This window comes from Podarcis liolepis (genome assembly GCF_965112155.1).
Source record: "Podarcis liolepis genome assembly, chromosome: 9".
Lineage (NCBI taxonomy): Eukaryota > Metazoa > Chordata > Lepidosauria > Squamata > Lacertidae > Podarcis > Podarcis liolepis.
In genome coordinates this window covers 61,185,664-61,202,534 of record NC_139564.1, presented here as the reverse complement: position 1 = coordinate 61,202,534, position 16,871 = coordinate 61,185,664, and the positions used below count along the sequence as shown (strand labels likewise).

Genomic DNA, 16,871 nt, shown 5'->3' with positions numbered 1-16,871 from the left:
GCTTCATTACACACTTGAACCGGCCTTGGATTTGAGGGAATTGCACAATTTAAACTTCATTTATTTGCTGTGTATTGTGGCAATGAAGGGTCCAAGATCTGGTGTTTAAGGGTGACAATTGCTTTCCTTCTCTGCATAAGTTTCATTTACTCGCTGTGATGGTGTCAGACTAGTACAAACAGGCCCATATTGTCTGAAGAAGCAGTTTTTATAAATAAGGAGCTTATTAGTTAAATGAATATACCCAAGCAGAAGGACCATAAATGTATAATGAACGGACTGGCAATTTTCCTCTTTTCTTCCCCAAGCTTCTCTTTTCATAAATCTCTACGATCAAAGGAGCCTTTAGACACACAATAGCAACCAGTGCTATTATGCGCCGAGTGATAAAACAAGGGCATTATTAGTTGGGGCTACTAAAGACAAAAGATTGCAGCGAGAGACAGATTCCTTCCTGGGGGATGAAAATAATGGTCTCATAAATACATCTTCCAATGTTAGCCACCACTTTAAAACTTGCAAGTATAAATTGTGTTCCCGGGAGTGCTCACCCAGACAAGAAGCTATTGACTCTCTTTTTTTTCCCCTTTCCCCTAGCTAAGATTGAAATGCCACAAGTTACTCGGTTGTAGAGAGGAATTATTGAGAAGCTTGCAACTCCTGGAAAAATTGACAAGACAAGGCTATCGGTAATATAGCGAATGAACGGTGAGTTGCCCAAGCCTAGACAGGTTAAAAACTGCTTTCTCCATTTGCTGACTTTGTAATTGGTTTTTTGCCATTTTAAGCTATTGCTCAGACTTTCTGGCTCATGGTAATCTATAAAAAAAGATAAGGATTCTTCAGTGAAGCCACATTACGAAGGATTTATTAAAGGGTTTTCCTCTTGCTGTAATATCAATACTGTGCGGAGAGATGCTTTCCATTAGTACAGAGAGGGTTATTGAGCATCCTGGAAGGCCTTCTTGGTTTGATCCCATTTGACAGTGCAGTAAGTTAAGCCCAGAAGGAAGGTCAGTGCTAACCTGCCATTTCCAAAGGTCATATCCTTGACCCCATTTTTATTCAGTTTTTAAAACCTGATTTTTGTTTGTTTTGGTAGCTATTTCATGGAACAGTCTAGCATAGGTGTTATGAGTGCCGGCGTGGTTGCTCAAGAGCAAACAGGCAAAACTCCCCGTTGGTCTTTTCAAGGCTTTATTATCTGTCCAAAACATTCACAATGCAGATCAACTCAATTCCATGTCTTCTCAGTCGCTAGCAGAATCTGGGAGTGGGCAGTCCTTAAACTTTCCCCAGCAGAGTAGTCTTTTGACCCCCCATCCTCCCCTCTGCGCGTGAACCGACTGCGCTTTGTTGTTGTTGTTGTTGTTGTTGTTGTTGTTTGACTACCCATTCCTCTTTAGTGGGTGTATTTTTATCTTTCCAGTGTTTTGCCACTATAACCCTTGCTGCTGACGTTGCATATATAAATAGCCTAGTTTTCTTTTTGGGAATGTTATCTGAAACCATTCCTAGTAAAAATTATTCCGGTTTCTTGCTAAATGTAGTTTTTATCAATCTCTTTATCTCTTCATAAATCATGTTCCAAAATCTTTGTATCTCTAGACAGGACCACCACATATGGTAGTATGTTCCTATCTGTTCCTTACATCACCATCACTTTGTTCATGCTCGGTGCTGTGGCTCCCCCTTGCATCCTCCGAGCCCTGCACCCCTTCCCGACTGGAGGCATGGCTTCCCTCCTCCGTTCAGGAAGTGCTGCTTCGCAAGATCTTTGGAGGCTCCCTGTAACCCAACTGCCCTTCCACCTTTTGCCTCTGAGCTGATGGCAGTTCCCTGACAATAGGTTATGGGACTGTCAGGTACCAAAGATGGCCTTCTAAACTTGTAGTTGAATGCAGCTTAGATGTCACATTTGCTGGTTACCAAAACCTTCTGTTTTTGATGCCTTCCTAGGACTACAAAAACAGGAAGTTGACGTAACAAGCAGCTGGCAGGCCGCAGTACCATATGGCGGGCGGGCTGTGTTCTGCTTAGTGGGTCACAAGTTGTACCCAATTTCACTAAATGGAATCCAGGGTCACTAAATATGTATGAGGCATGAGCCAACCATCAGAAGTCAAGGATAGTACAGTCCAGTGGTCAGAAGCACTCTACGTGGGGCTACCTTTGAAGGTGACCCGGAAACTACAACTAATCCAGAATGTGGCAGCTAGACTGGTGACTGGAGTGGCCGTCAAGAGCATATAACACTGGTCTTGAAAGACCTACACTGGCTCCCGATACATTTCCAAGCACAATTCAAAGGGTTGGTGCTGACCTTTAAAGTCCTAAATGGCCTCGGCACAGTATACCTGAAGGAACGTCTCCACCCCCATCGTTCAGCCCGGACACTGACATCCAGCTCCAGGGGCCTTATGGCAGTTCCCTCCCTGCGAGAAGTGAGGTTACAAAGAACCAGGCAGAGGGCCTTCTCAGTAGTGGTGCCTGCCCTGTGGAACGCCCTCCCATCAGATGTCAAGGAAATAAGTGACTATCTGACTTTTAGAAGACATCTGAAGGCAACCCTGTTTAGGGAAGTTTTTAATGTTTGGTGTTTTATCACTTTTTATTATTATTAATATTCTGTTGTGAGCCACCCAGCCAGATGGGCAGGGTATAAATAATAAATTATTATTATTATTATTATTATTATTATTATTATTATTATTATGTCAATGCAATGAAAGATAGCATAAAAAACAAGAGTGTGTACATGAACCAGCGGGGTACAAATATAATAATGATGGTGATGGTGATAATAATAATAATAATAATAATAATAATAATAATAATAATAATATCATCACTGTATCTCCACTGTCAGAGGCAGTATGCCTCTGACTGCCAGTTGCTGCGAATCACAAGTGGGGAGATTGCTGCTGAGCTCAGGTCCTGCTTTCAGGCTTGCCATAGACCTCTGAATGCCCACTATGAGAACAGGAACCTGGACTAGGTGGGCCATTGGCCTGATTAACAGCCTCTTCTTCTTGTTACAAAAGTTGGGTGCCCACCCCTGTAGTAAGATTACAGAGGGTTTCAGACATTCACCCTGGGTCTGTGTTCCTTTGGAGAACCGAGACACGTTGGAGACGGCCATAGCTTTAAGAAATATGGTTTATGCACCTATTCATGCCTTCAGTCTGCATGGAGGCAGTCCAGATCTTACAGCATGGCCATTTCAAGAGGGGCTTGTCCCCCACAGCAACGCAGTCCTGGAGTCCAAGGCTTCTCTCCCAGTCAGCCTTCAGCCAGCCTGCCCAAGATGGATCCCAGCTCCCCCTCCCCTGTTTCTTCTTCCCAGAACACCTTTCTAAAAAATATGTCTCTTTTTGCCTCACTTAAAACACACACCACCCTCCCATCACTTTGGCAACATCTGGTTTGCATAAGCCAGCCCAGGGATTCCTTGCCTGACACAGTTCTGCAGCTTGTACTTTCATCCATATCCCAATTAATCAAAATCATACCATGTATTAATTTCTATGGTTGGGAGGGGACTCCCCCCCCCCCAAATCTATAACATTATGTTCTTACTTCAGAGACTCCAGTTTCCCCTCTAACATCAAGGCTTCAGGTAAAGGGAGTGTTAATCTTTTCTTTGCATATTCCTTCTCACGAGAGCTCTTGAATTAAGGGCACTATAATTTAATTCCCATTTCAGAACCAGAGGTAGTATGCACAACTCAGTTGATTACTGAGCTGTTGATCGAATTTGGATAATTCATTACCTTCAGAGGCAGAAGCAGCACTTAATTCTTCCATACTCTCTCATGCTATCCCCTCTCCCCCCAAGTCTGATGTGGAAGAAATAATCTCAGGATCAAAAGCTAAAGAAAGTGCACATTTAATCACCAGGTTTTCCACTGATGGTCCCAAATGGGACCAAAATTATTATTTTGTACCTGGGCAAAATGTAATACAGTACGTATGTTGATTATCTGTGTGGGGATTTTATCTTCAACTAAGTGATGATTTACTTTTATTCATCACTTACCGTATTTTTTGCTCTATAGGACACACTTTTTCCCCTTCAAAAATGAAGGGGAAATGTGTGTGCGTCCTATGGAGCGAAGACGCCATAGCCCCGCGACCCTCTCCCGGCTGGAGAGGTGACACGCGGCTATGGCAGGAGCCTCTTTAGCCGCGCACCACCTCTCCAGCCAGGAGAGCGCGCACAGGGCTAAAGAAGCCCCCCGCGACCCTCTCCCAGCTGGAGAGGTGACGTGCGGCTATGGCAGCAGCCTCTCCACTGCGCCTTTCCGCTGCTCCCTGAACTGCTCTTTGGGGCTGGTGGTGGGCTTCCCCCTGCCAGCCCCAAAGAGCAGGTCGAAAGGAACCTGAAGCCTGGAGAGCGAGAGGGGTCTCCAGACTCTCCAGGCTTCCAAGGTAGCCGCCTGAACGCACCTTAAACGGCACCTTGTTTTAGAGCGGGAAAACAAGAGGGGGGAAATTCTCCCCCTCTCTGCACAGCGCCTACTGCCACTTCGCTGAAGGGGCGCTGGGCAGAGAGGGGGAGAATTTTTTTTCCTTGTTCTCCCCCCTCTAAAACAAGGTGCGTCCTATTGTCCGGTGCGTCCTATGGTGCGAAAAATACGGTACTGCATAAAATGTCTCATAAAATAACTAGATCCTGCAGTTTTCTTTCAACTTCCTTTGTTGCATTTTCCTGAATTGGCAGACATTCCCGTGACATGGGAATCAGCTTGCATGAGTTGATACTTGATGGACTGAGACTACCAAACCATTTATAATAATAATAATAATAATAATAATAATAATAATAATAATAATAATTTATTTTTATTAATTTATTTATATCCCGCCCTCCACAGCCGAGGCCGGGCTCAGGGCAGCTAACAACAATAAAATAATACAACATTCTAAAATAATTTCATTAAAAAATTACTTCAAATCAAATTGATGGCAACCATTGGGCTAGAGTTCTGTGAAGATTGCCAAAGGAGGGAGTCAGGCTGTGCCCTGGCCAAAGGCTTGACGGAACAGCTCTGTCTTGCAGGCCCTGCGGAAAGATGTCAAGTCCCGCAGGGCCCTAATCTCTTGTGGCAGGGCGTTCCACCAGATCGGAGCCACAGCCGAAAAAGCCCTGGCTCTGGTTGAGGCCAGCCTAACCTTCCTGTGGCCTGGGACCTCCAAGGTGTTTTTCTTTGAAGATCATAAGTTCCTCTGTGGGACATACCAGGAGAGGCGGTCCCGTAGGTATGAGGATCCTAGGCCGTATAGGACTTTAAAGGTTAAAACCAGCACCTTAAACCTGATCCTGTACTCCACCGGGAGCCAGTGCAGCTGGTATAGCACCGGGTGAATGTGATCTCGCAGCGAGAACCCTGTAAAGAGTCTCGCTGTGGCATTCTGCACCCGCTGGAGTTTCTGGGTCAGTCTCAAGGGCAGCCCCACGTAGAGTGAGTTACAGTAATCCAGTCTGGAGGTGACCGTCGCATGGATCACAGTGGCTAGGTCAGGGCGAGAGAGGTAAGGAGCCAACTGCTTAGCTTGGCGGAGATGAAAAAATGCCGCCTTTGTTATAGCTGCAATCTGCACCTCCATGGAAAGGGGGGTGTCGAAGATTACACCCAAACTCTTAATGGACAGTGCTGGCACTAATTGCGCCCCCGCAAGAGATGGGAGTCGCGCCCCCCCCCCCCACTCCCATATCGTCCTGACCCAGCCAAAGGACCTCTGTCTGCGAAGGGTTTAACTTCAACCCGCTTACACGTAACCATCCAGCCACAGCTTCCAAACATCTGATCAGTGTATCTGAGGCCGAGTCAGGATGGCCATCCATCAACATAAAATATCTCTGCCAATTGATAGCTTGTTCAGCATTCAAACAAAAGATCTTGTAAGGGGCCTGAAACAAAGCCTATCCCTAAACAATATCCAATAAGCCAACACAGAATAGAGTTCAGGGAATTATCTTGCATCCACAAGGTTTTATAATGTTTTTCCTTTACCTATACAGTGGTGCCTCACAAGACGAAAAGAATCCGTTCTGTGATTCTCTTCGTCTAGCGGTTTTTTCATCTTGCGAAGCAAGCCCATTGAAGGATTAGCGGATTAGCGCTATTAGCGGCTTTTAGCGGCTTATCTGCTGATCGGATCAGCTGATAAGCAGCTTAGCGGCTTAGAAAAAGGGAGGGAAAAGGGGGAAAAAACCAGCAGGAACTCGCAAGACATTGTCGTCTTGCGAAGCAAGCCCATAGGAAATTCGTTTTGCGAAGCACCTCCAAAACGGAAAACTCTTTCGTCTAGCGAGTTTTCCGTCTTGCGAGGCATTCGTCTTGCGGGGCACCACTGTATGTTGATTAGGTGGCATCAACTAGGTACTGCCTAAATCACAGAGAAGACACAGTTGGTTCCGTAGGGATTATTGCCAGGTTAGAACAGCAGCCTAAGTAAGCAATAGCACAATCCTGTGAATGTTTACTCAGAAGTAAGTGTGTACAAGGAAGCTTATTGACAGGTTAAATGTGCAGAGGATCTCAGTGTAAGTAAATATATACATGTTCTTCCACATTTAAATCATGATGTAAACATGCTTTATTTGACACACACACACACACACACACACACACACACACGGTGGAATCTCTATTAGTTACAAAAGTGTTACTTTTTATTTGAAAAAATAGAAGAATATCCACTACTGCTAGCACACAAAAAGCCAAGAAATCTTCAATTCCAGATAGCAGACCTGTTATTAAATGCAACGCAGTTGTGATGAAGCAGGAAATGAATTTCCCCTTTTTCATCTGCCTGTCTGGCAATCCTGTTCTCATCTCCTGTGATATGTGAATGCTTTACACATTTTGAAGAATTGGTCTTCAAAAGACCCAGGTGCTTTGCTGCTATTTTTTTCCTCCCCACCTCAGCCTTTCAGACAGAATCAAGGCTTGCTGGCAATTTAGTTTCATTGTGATCTGAAAGCTTGACACTCCAAACAGTACAGGCTTAGCAGGAAAGATGACAGAACAGCTCATGTGGTTATCTTCAACTCCCAGCTAAAAGTCCTTGATGCATTCTAAATGATCTACAAACCATGCTGGAAATTTTTTAAAGCAGGGCTTAAGAGAGAGACCTGTCCATGCCTACACCCACCCACCACACGCTCATTCCTGAATGCTGCTTTAACATAAATGATTTTTTTAAAATGACAATAAAGGTAAAGGTAAAGGGACCCCTGACCATTAGGTCCAGTCGTGACCAACTCTGGGGTTGCAGCGCTCATCTCGCTTTATTGGCCGAGGGAGCCGGCGTACAGCTTCCGGGTCATGTGGCCAGCATGCCTAAGCCGCTTCTGGCGAACCAAAGCAGCGCACGGAAACACCGTTTACCTTCCTGCCGGAGTGGTACCTATTTATCTACTTGCACTTTGACGTCCTTTTGAACTGCTAGGTTGGCAGGAGCAGGGACTGAGCAACGGGAGCTCACCCCATTGTGGGGATTCGAACTGCCAACCTTCTGATCGGCAAGTGCTAGGCTCTGTGGTTTAACCCACAGCGCCACCCGCATCCCTTAAATGACAATATTCCCCACTAAATGGAAAAGTTGGCTGTCATAAAATATCTGCTGTGGAGAATTATACAGGAGAGACATGTTTTGTTGCAGCTGAGGCAGATGAATGTGTCCAGTTGTGCTGTTGCAAATGCACCATGGCGTTTCTTCTCTCTGTGCTCCTCCCAGAGGTCATGCCTCCTCTGGTCACTGCTATAGATACACTACCTGCCTGTTTGTCCCCAGACACCGCGGTCGCTTGCAAGGGATTCCCACAGGGCAGGGCTGATGTTGCCAGCCTTCATGTCACGTTTGAGACATCTTTGTAACACAGAGTTGGTCTGCCAACAGGCCTGATGCCTGAAGCCAGCCCCCTGTAAAACACTTCCTTGGGGATCCTGCCTTCTTGCAGTGTAGACGTCGCTGAAACGGCAGTACGAACATGCTGGGATTGTGAGCTTTAGAGAGCAAATATTTGTTTGAGACTCTGTCCTTCCTTGTGATGCCCAAAATCTTTCTGATGCTGTGCATCAGTGGCGATGGAACAGGTTGCTGGTTAATCAGCTCCTCCCTTAAAGAGGGCACATGTTGCGTTGAGACCTGGCAACCAAACCCTGTGTTGTGGGTGGGTTGATTGATTAGCCACAACACCCAATTGGTAGGCCCCTTGATGCTGGGTTTAATCAGGCCAATGGGATGCCAACTAAACAGTTCAAGGGACCTATATATACCTATGCATGTGACCCATCGAAACACCTGCACACCTCTCCCTATATTTAGGGCTGTGTGCTTGACCTTGCTATGCCGTCGTGTGCTGTCTGTCGTTGGGACAGGGGCACGGCAGGAATTTTCCCCACTTGGCTGTTTGGCTGGTGCCATTTGGGTTTTGCCTGTTGCGTAGCAAATCGTCACAACTTGTAAGGTTGCGGATAGGCTCTGGTTCAGGTGATAGGGATGGGAGAACGCTCTCGCTATCCCTATGTGAAGGGTATTTTGTTAAAGGAATCCAGGGGCTCGATGGTTTGGTCAACCCCTGTGAGGGGGTGTGCCCGTGCCTGATTCCAGGGGGGCATTTGGGTGGCAGAGATAGCCTGTTCCTGGCTTTCCACTTATCCAGGTGTTCACCCTAGGCTGACCTATGCTGGTGCCCTTGGTCAGCGCTACCTGCAGTGGTGCAGGGAGCTAGTTGAACCAGAGCCTATGCAACAATTCACTTGCTGTAATCAATAAAGTTGTGGCCTAAATTCTGCCAAAAACCAAACCAAAATTTGAGTCTTGTCTGAATTTATTTAAGGGGGAAGATGAGAAGAGTTTGGATTTGATATCCCCCTTTATCACTACCCGAAGGAGTCTCAAAACGACTAGCATTCTCCTTTCCCTTCCTCCCCCACAACAAACACGCTGTGAGGTGAGTGGGGCTGAGAGACTTCAGAGAAGTGTGACTGGCCCAAGGTCACCCAGCAGCTGCATGTGGAGGAGCGGAGACGCGAACCCGGTTCACCAGATTACGAGTCCACTGCTCTTAACCACTACACCACACTGGCTCCACTGGGGAGGTTTAAAGGTCTGAACATGCAATGGTGGAACCCAGGTAGACAAAATTGTCTACCATCTCAAGTGTGCTGGCGATGTAACAAAGATACAGGAACAATACACAATGACATAATTAAAATCAATCTGTGCTATTTGTTTACATACATTAATTATGTATTTCTATATTTCATTATTGTGGTATTGTGTTTTAACTGCATTGTAAACCACCCTGGGATGATAAATCAAATAAACCAAAATGTATCAGTAGGCTGAGAGCACAAAATGAGCAGTAAGGGGCTTTGTTACTCCCCTCCCCCGTTTGTTCCTATAAAACATACAGGGAAACTGTCTTTAAATTATTACCCAAGGAACTAAGAAACATCAGTTACCTGACAGCAATAGCATTACTCTGCAGCTTGATTGAAATTTTACCATATCCTTAGGGGATACTTTGAAATGGTTGCTTAAGGCAACTGATTCCTTGGTGTAAGTTTCACGTTATTTCCAAGTTTGATTTCCCTTCTGATTTCCCGTTTCATAACTTGCTTTCAGCATGAGCCTGAAGTTGCTGTGGAATATTGATACAATTGTTTTGGTCTTCGGTCATTGCTGCAATAAACAGGTGATTCATGTTTTCTTCTGCAAAGTTTTCTCTATGGGCTGCTGTTGAATTTCCACTGCATAGTTTCTCCAATCCTCCTCGTTTTCTTCGTTTAGATTAGCTCCGATGATATTGAAATGTTTATGGAACCAAATAAAACCCTCCCTTCTTCTTTCTAATGAACCTTTCAATTCTGAACTGAAAGTGAACAAGAAACCTTCAACACAGTCTCATCCTTCTTAAGAAACAAATAGACTATAATTCACTATTTTATGCTTCCATTCATCCAAACAAACAGCAGGGAACCTAATAAAAAAGAAAGAAATCTGGGTCATGAATACTGGAGGGATCTGTGAATTGCTTTTTATGTATGAAATATGTTTTGTCCTGGATAAGAACCATAGTGAATTATTGTAGTCAGAATCCAAAAAGCTACTTAGGTTCACTTAAGGGGCTTCTGTTAGTCTAGTGCAGGGGTAGGCAACCTAAGGCCCATGGGCCGGATGCGGCCCAACCGCCTTCTCAATCCGGCCTGCAGACGGTCCAGGAATCAGTGTGTTTTTACATGAGTAAAATGTGTCCTTTTATTTAAAATGCATCTCTGGGTTATTTGTGGAGCATAGGAATTCATTCTTTTTCCCCCCTTCAAAATATAGTCCAGCCCACCACATGGTCTGAGGGACAGTGGACCGGCCCACGGCTGAAAAAGGTTACTGACCCCTGGTCCAGTGCAATTAAAGCCCCATGCACACATTTTATTTTTAAGGTGACCTTCATGCCTGTTTACAACTGCTTTTGCTACTTCCCTGGTGATTGCAAGGCTAAAACCCTTTTTGGACTAATTAAAATGTAGACGTTTGCTTGATAAGAGTCAGACCAGAAGTGCCTGTGGTCCAGCATCGTGTTTCAAACAATGGACAACCAGATGCCCCCAAAAAGCATACAAAGAGAGGGCACAAAGCCAAATATTTGGTATTCAGGGGTATGAGTGGACCTGACGACAAAAGGTCACAATGTGAAGCACACTCTGTTCAGGTACAACCACTCCATTTTTCATTCCACCTGGCGCCAGGCAGTCAAAATCTCATGGCTGCTGAATATGACGTCTCCTTTCCCCCAAACTAGACTTCCCACCCTGAAGACTTTTTTTTTTTTGTAGTTGCACAAACTGGGGTTTCCCCCTAAGTCTGCGAATATCCTTGTGTGTCAATGGTGCTGTTTTGGTTGCATAGGGACCAGCTTAATAGGCTCACCTCCTTCCCCAACAATTTATAGTACAGTGGTACCTCAGGTTGGGTGGCACTGTGGGTTAAACCACAAAGCATAGGACTTGCCAATCAGAAGGTCGGCAGTTCAAATCCCCGCAACGGGGTGAGCTCCCGTTGCTCGGTCCCTGCTCCTGCCAACCTAGCAGTTCAAAAGCACATCAAAGTGCAAGTAGATAAATAGGTACCACTCCGGCGGGAAGGTAAATGGCGTTTCCATGCACTGCTCTGGTTCGCCAGAAGCGGCTTAGTCATGCTGGCCACATGGCCTGGAAGCTGTATGCTGGCTCCCTCGGCCAATAAAGCAAGATGAGCGCCGCAACCCCAGAGTCAGTCACAACTGGACCTAATGGTCAGGGGTCCCTTTACCTTTACCTTTTACCTTGGGTTACATACGCTTCAGGTTACATACGCTTCAGGTTACAGATTCCCCTAACCCAGAAATATTACCTCGGGTTAAGAACTTTGCTTCAGGATGAGAACAGAAATTGTGCTCCGGTGGCGCAGCAGCAGCAGGAGGCCCCATTAGCTAAAGTGGTGCTTCAGGTTAAGAACAGTTTCAGGTTAAGATCAGACCTCCAGAACGAATTAAGTTCTTAACCTGAGGTACCACTGTACTTCCCAAGGAGGGAATATACCAGGAAGATCCCAGCCTGGCTCATCCTCAGCAGCTAATGATAAATAGCACTCAAAACTGGTCCAGGAATGCTCTCTTCTGATCCTCAGAGAACATCTTCCAACCAACATAAAACCAAGTGTATCGTAAGGTTTTATCTATAAATACAACCTTTAGTTATGAAGTGCCTGTTTTCAGAAAGGCAATGCACAAATGATCACACACACAAACACACAGAGGGAGAAACATCCAAACCTTTCTTCTCTGTGCTCTAAGGCAGTAAAACGCTCATGTCTGAGCTAGCTGCCAGCTTTAGGTCTGAGCTGTTTATTGCTGCTGCAGCAGATGATGGAATTCCTTAGTCTGTTTTTCTCTGATGCCTTCAGCGCTTACTTTTATTTCCCCACCAATCTGTTAAGGAAGGTTTCTTTTATTGGCAGGCAATCCTATGTTCAATCCATACTAGCATGTTTTGAAAAGACAGTGAGATGTGGATGTCTTTTTGATTTTCGTATGTATGTATTGAATGTTATTAATTCTGCCCTTCCTCCCAAAGGAGCCCAGGGTGGCAATTTCTCCAGAAACATATTTCTGTTCCTTGTTCATTGTTTGTCTCTGTGGCATATTCTGACAAAGGTGGGCTATGCGCTTGCAATTGTTCCATCATCTCAATATGTGTTGTCATCCCCATCCGTTGACATGGAACAACTTTAAGTGCATGGTTATCAGAATTGCTCAGCCTCGCAGGAATAAGGCCGTGTTCTGCTTCCACCAAATTCCTTCTTATTCTCCAAACGTGATCCCATGGAATCCTCTAATAACAAGAACACGTTTTTGGGGCCCTTGGGGACTCTCTACTCTTCCCATCACAAACTTTTGTTGAGCTCTCTATCACTATATTAGCAACATTAGTGACTACCCTGATTGGCCCATATGTTTGCATGGCTCAAATAATCATGAACCCCTTGCCACACATTTCCAGGCTATCTGATTTGGTTCTCCCACAGTCTCCCTCTGTTTTCCTCCAAGATACAGGGGCAACCAGATAGGCTGAAGTGCTGAAGAAGTGTTTACTGGAAAGTAAAATGAATTCACCACTCCTGGCTACTTCACAATGGTAAGGTAAGCTCAAAACCCTCATTTAGAATTTTCTAAAGAAATTCTCATTTGTCCTTGGAACGAGGTATAAAAATGGAAGCATAAAAATGGAAGCCTCTGTCTCAGAGGAAGACAACTTTTGATAAACTGCAGGCAGATTTTGGCCCAGCGCTAGTTGAAGGAATGGTCATAAGGGAAACATAGTAAATTCAAATCTCTATAGGTACAAAGATATTCCCTAATCACTGACTCGTTGAAACAAAACTGCTTTTCTCCTCGGGGTTGGGGTGAGCATAGAACCATTCGTTCACTACGAATATTGTGTGGCTTATAGAATTCCCCTTCACATCTCACATTTTTATTGATTGGACAATAAATAAATCACTTCTTACTACATTGTGTAATTCCTATCTGGACACATAAAGAAGATTATTCCCTTTAGGTTTCAAAACTCTGCATTGGCTCCAGCATTCAGTCAATGTGACATTTTGGAGAACAGCTGCTACCAAATATAAACCTGTCTCCGGTAATAATGCCGCTATAAAATGAAAAATTATATATAATCTGAACTCTTTCCACACTGCGGTAACTTTTATATGTTCCAAGACACATAAATATTATCCACCAAGTTTTACATTCCCTTTCCCACAGCTTCAGCTTCCTGGAACTGCCTCAAAGCCTCCCCCCTCCCCCATTTGCTTACACTTCCTGGCATTGGCCTAGTACAACTGAGGGCCAGACAAAATGTAACACAGGAGATCCGTGATTAGGATATCCTAAACAGCCTTGGTCCTGTATACCTGAAGGAGCGTCTCCACCCCCATCATTCTGCCTGGACACTGAGATCCAGCGCCAAGGGCCTTCTGGCGGTTCCCTCATTGTGAGAAGTGAGGCTGCAGGGAACCAGACAGAGGGCCTTCTCGGTAGTGGCGCCCGCCCTGTGGAACGCCCTCCCTTCAGGTTGTTATTCCAGCCAAGTTAACAGCTTGGTTTTTGCTTTTTGCACACATACACCCAAATGTCTGCAGTGTTTTTATTCCATCCGAGTTGACAGAGTACCAAAAGACTTTCAGGGAACCCCAAGCTTCACTTGGGGGCCTTGGAGCCGACTCCTAGGAACCAAGGACCCCAATATTGAGGGGGTGGGCCCCTGCAACATTGATGGGCATTGCCATTCAAATGGGTGGGGGGGCCATGTCATGTGATTATGTGGGGCAGGGCTTACTTGCCCCCCCCATTTTATTCAAGTTGGCACCCCTGTTTGGATGGTCTTGTAGAAATTCCAGCTCAGCATGGACAGGGTCCAAAATGAGATACCCCAAATCTGGTTCATAAGCCACTTCATACTCCTAGCAGATACACACTTTCTAATGCAAAAGGCAAAAGACCTTTACTCTAAAAATGAAATGTTCATTTTATCTGATTCAGTGCAGCTGCTCATCTTCATTTCCAGCAGACTACTGCCAGCTCCATAAATAGAAAAAATATGCATTCAGCTCCCATTAGCACCAATGGGACATATATGGTTATAAATCCTCATTAAAAAAAATAGAAATATATCCCTTAACAACTCTACCACTCCAACTTGCATCCTTACAGTTGCAATACGCCATCTGTGCTGGCATCCAGGAATCAGTCATATAGGAGAAAGTTATTTTTCCCCACTCGCACTTTCCCCCGTGATAGCAGTAAGTTAAAAAATAATTGATATCCCATAAAACACAGCAAATGAAGAGAGCATTGCAACCATAAATGCACCAAAGAGATAAATTCATTCTGATCATTAATAATCTGAGAACATTAAAAGAAAAACAAAATGTAAACGCAAAAGAAAAGTCAGTCTCTCATTGCATTATTACACTTTCCCCAAAACCACGAGCACTCAGACAATCTAGGGGCACACAGCACTTTGGTTTTCTTTGGACTGAGAGATCACTTAAGGTGCTTTCAGCTTACTTACAAATATTCAGGTTGAACAGAAGTGGAGGTGGACACCATCAACATCCCAAGACCTGAAATACTGTGCTCTACTTCAGATCTTCCTGTACTCTGAACGGGGAGGATGGGTGGGCATTAGTCTGATTCTTGCTGTGATAGGAATTTTGAGGTCTTAGATACAGTGGTACCTCAGGTTACATACGCTTCAGGTTACAGGCACCGCTAACCCAGAAATATTACCTCGGGTTAAGAACTTTGCTTCAGGATGAGAACAGAAATCGTGCATCGGTGGCGCAGCGCCAACAGGAGGCCCCATTACCTAAAGCTGTACTTCAGGTTAAGAACAGTTTCAGATTAAGAACAGACCTCCAGAACGAATTAAGTTCTTAACCCGAGGTACCACTGTATATGGTAATGTCCATAAGTGTACCAACCAAGCACATAAATAGATCAGCACAGGAAGACCAACCTGAAACCATTTTGATTCCCAAACTGACCAAATGTTTTCCCTGCACTGGGGGGGGCAGGGAGCCTTCTCATTGTCTGAGGAATTGAGTAATCAGTATTTTAATGGGTGACAGACTATCAGGAAAGACAATCAGATAATGGGTAACAGGCTATCAGGAAAGACAATCAGGAAAAACAATCAGATAACCTGGCAAACAGAAAAACAACATTCAAATTTCTGTTTTAGACCGCCTTTTCTGTGATGTAGGTATGATGTATCTGGGGAGTGGTCTTAGGTTACACCCCTTCTGTGATGTGTGTGTGATGTATGGAGGGGTGGTCTTGAGCTCCAGGGCAGGGAATTAAAAATGTCTATATAAGGCCTTGCGCGCCATTGTTCTGGGTTCCTCCTCCCTCCTTCGTGTGATGAGTGAGGACCCTGTTGCAATAGATCAATAAAGATCAGGCTTACTAGCTGCTTTGCTTCTGAATATTCCCTGGTTGGCCTCTGTTATTTTCTCCTACCAATAGGGAACCTATATAAGGACTCTATATGGGCTCTTGGATACCCCATAAGGGAAAAAGGCAGATTTTGTTTACAACATTGCTATGATATAGGATCCTCATATATAGGCTGAATCACTGTTCTAAGATTGATTCCAGGTGGGACTTTATATTAAGAATGCATTGTCCATACCTTGTTTTTCAGTGTGTGTGATTGGCATCTTAGGTTCCACACATTTCATTCTTTCAGACTTGGATATTCATTGCTATGCAGTCATTTGCCATCCACAACAGTTTGGAGCTTGGCAGAATAAATCTGGACTGTGTTTTTTGTCCCTCTCCTCACTCACTCTTCATCCTTCATCCTTCATTACCCCTTTCTGGACAAGTGGTATTTCTTTACACATGTGTGTGGACAGATTTCCACCTGAAGTGCACAAGCAAATGTTACCGGCCCTTAGTTATGCTGTTTTTCCATGGGCAAAATGGAGAATTGTGCATTTCAAGCAGAATAGGAACAATATATATTTTAATTTAATTTTGTTTTGTTTTGTTTTTTCAAATACTATACTGACGTCTTGCGCACGAATGTTATTTGGCTGTACTGATCTGCTATTTGATCTGTTGGACCAGGGTAAGTGGCAATGATCCAGAAAACTAGGAATGCCACATAGACCCTCATAACTGTTAATGGAACAACCATGTATTCTACCCTCTCCAAAACCTTCAGCAGCAACAAAACACCAAAATTATGTTAAGTCTTGTGAAAGACCTCTGTATTATTATTATTTTAATTCTGGTGTATGGACTGTGGTTAGAGTCTCTGAGGTAATCTCCCACATTTACCATGTTGAAATCCTGAGATACAGAATCCTGGTTGCAGTCTCTGAGGTAATCTCCCACATTTACCATGTTGAAATCCTGAGATACAGGCATGGCCAAACTTGGCCCTCCAGCTGTTTTGGGACTACAGCTCCCATCATCCCTAGCTAACAGGACCAGTGGTCAGGGATGATGGGAATTGTAGTCCCAAAACAGCTGGAGGGCCATGTTTGGCCATAGCTTCTCTGAACCAGGTTGTTCAGGTGCCCCTTCAGCATGCAGCAATCCGTGAAAATAGGCATTTCATTTGGCTTTGTGGGCTGCCAGAAACAAAACAGGTTGTGCTCAGAGAAGGAAGAAACAGAAGTAGGTTGTGGCAGATAATATCACTAAAACCTCATCACACATGTGAGAAAGCACTCACCATATATATATATATATATATATATATATATATATATATATGCAGGTTTTGGTGTCTTCGGGTGTC

At 44.5% G+C, this 16,871-nt stretch overlaps 2 long non-coding RNA genes across 2 annotated transcripts in view; both read left to right on the top strand.

Moving 5' to 3' along the window:
- LOC310686438 overlaps positions 1-16,871 on the top strand; it is a 425,293-nt gene that overhangs the window by 157,256 nt on the left and 251,166 nt on the right. The window lies entirely within an intron of this gene.
- Positions 598-16,871, top strand: part of LOC310686423 — a 23,108-nt gene continuing 6,834 nt past the window's right edge. Inside the window, exons 1-2 of the long non-coding RNA XR_014515890.1 lie at positions 598-708; positions 9,643-12,694. This is a non-coding gene — a long non-coding RNA (uncharacterized lncRNA). The remainder of the gene's footprint in view (positions 709-9,642; positions 12,695-16,871) is intronic.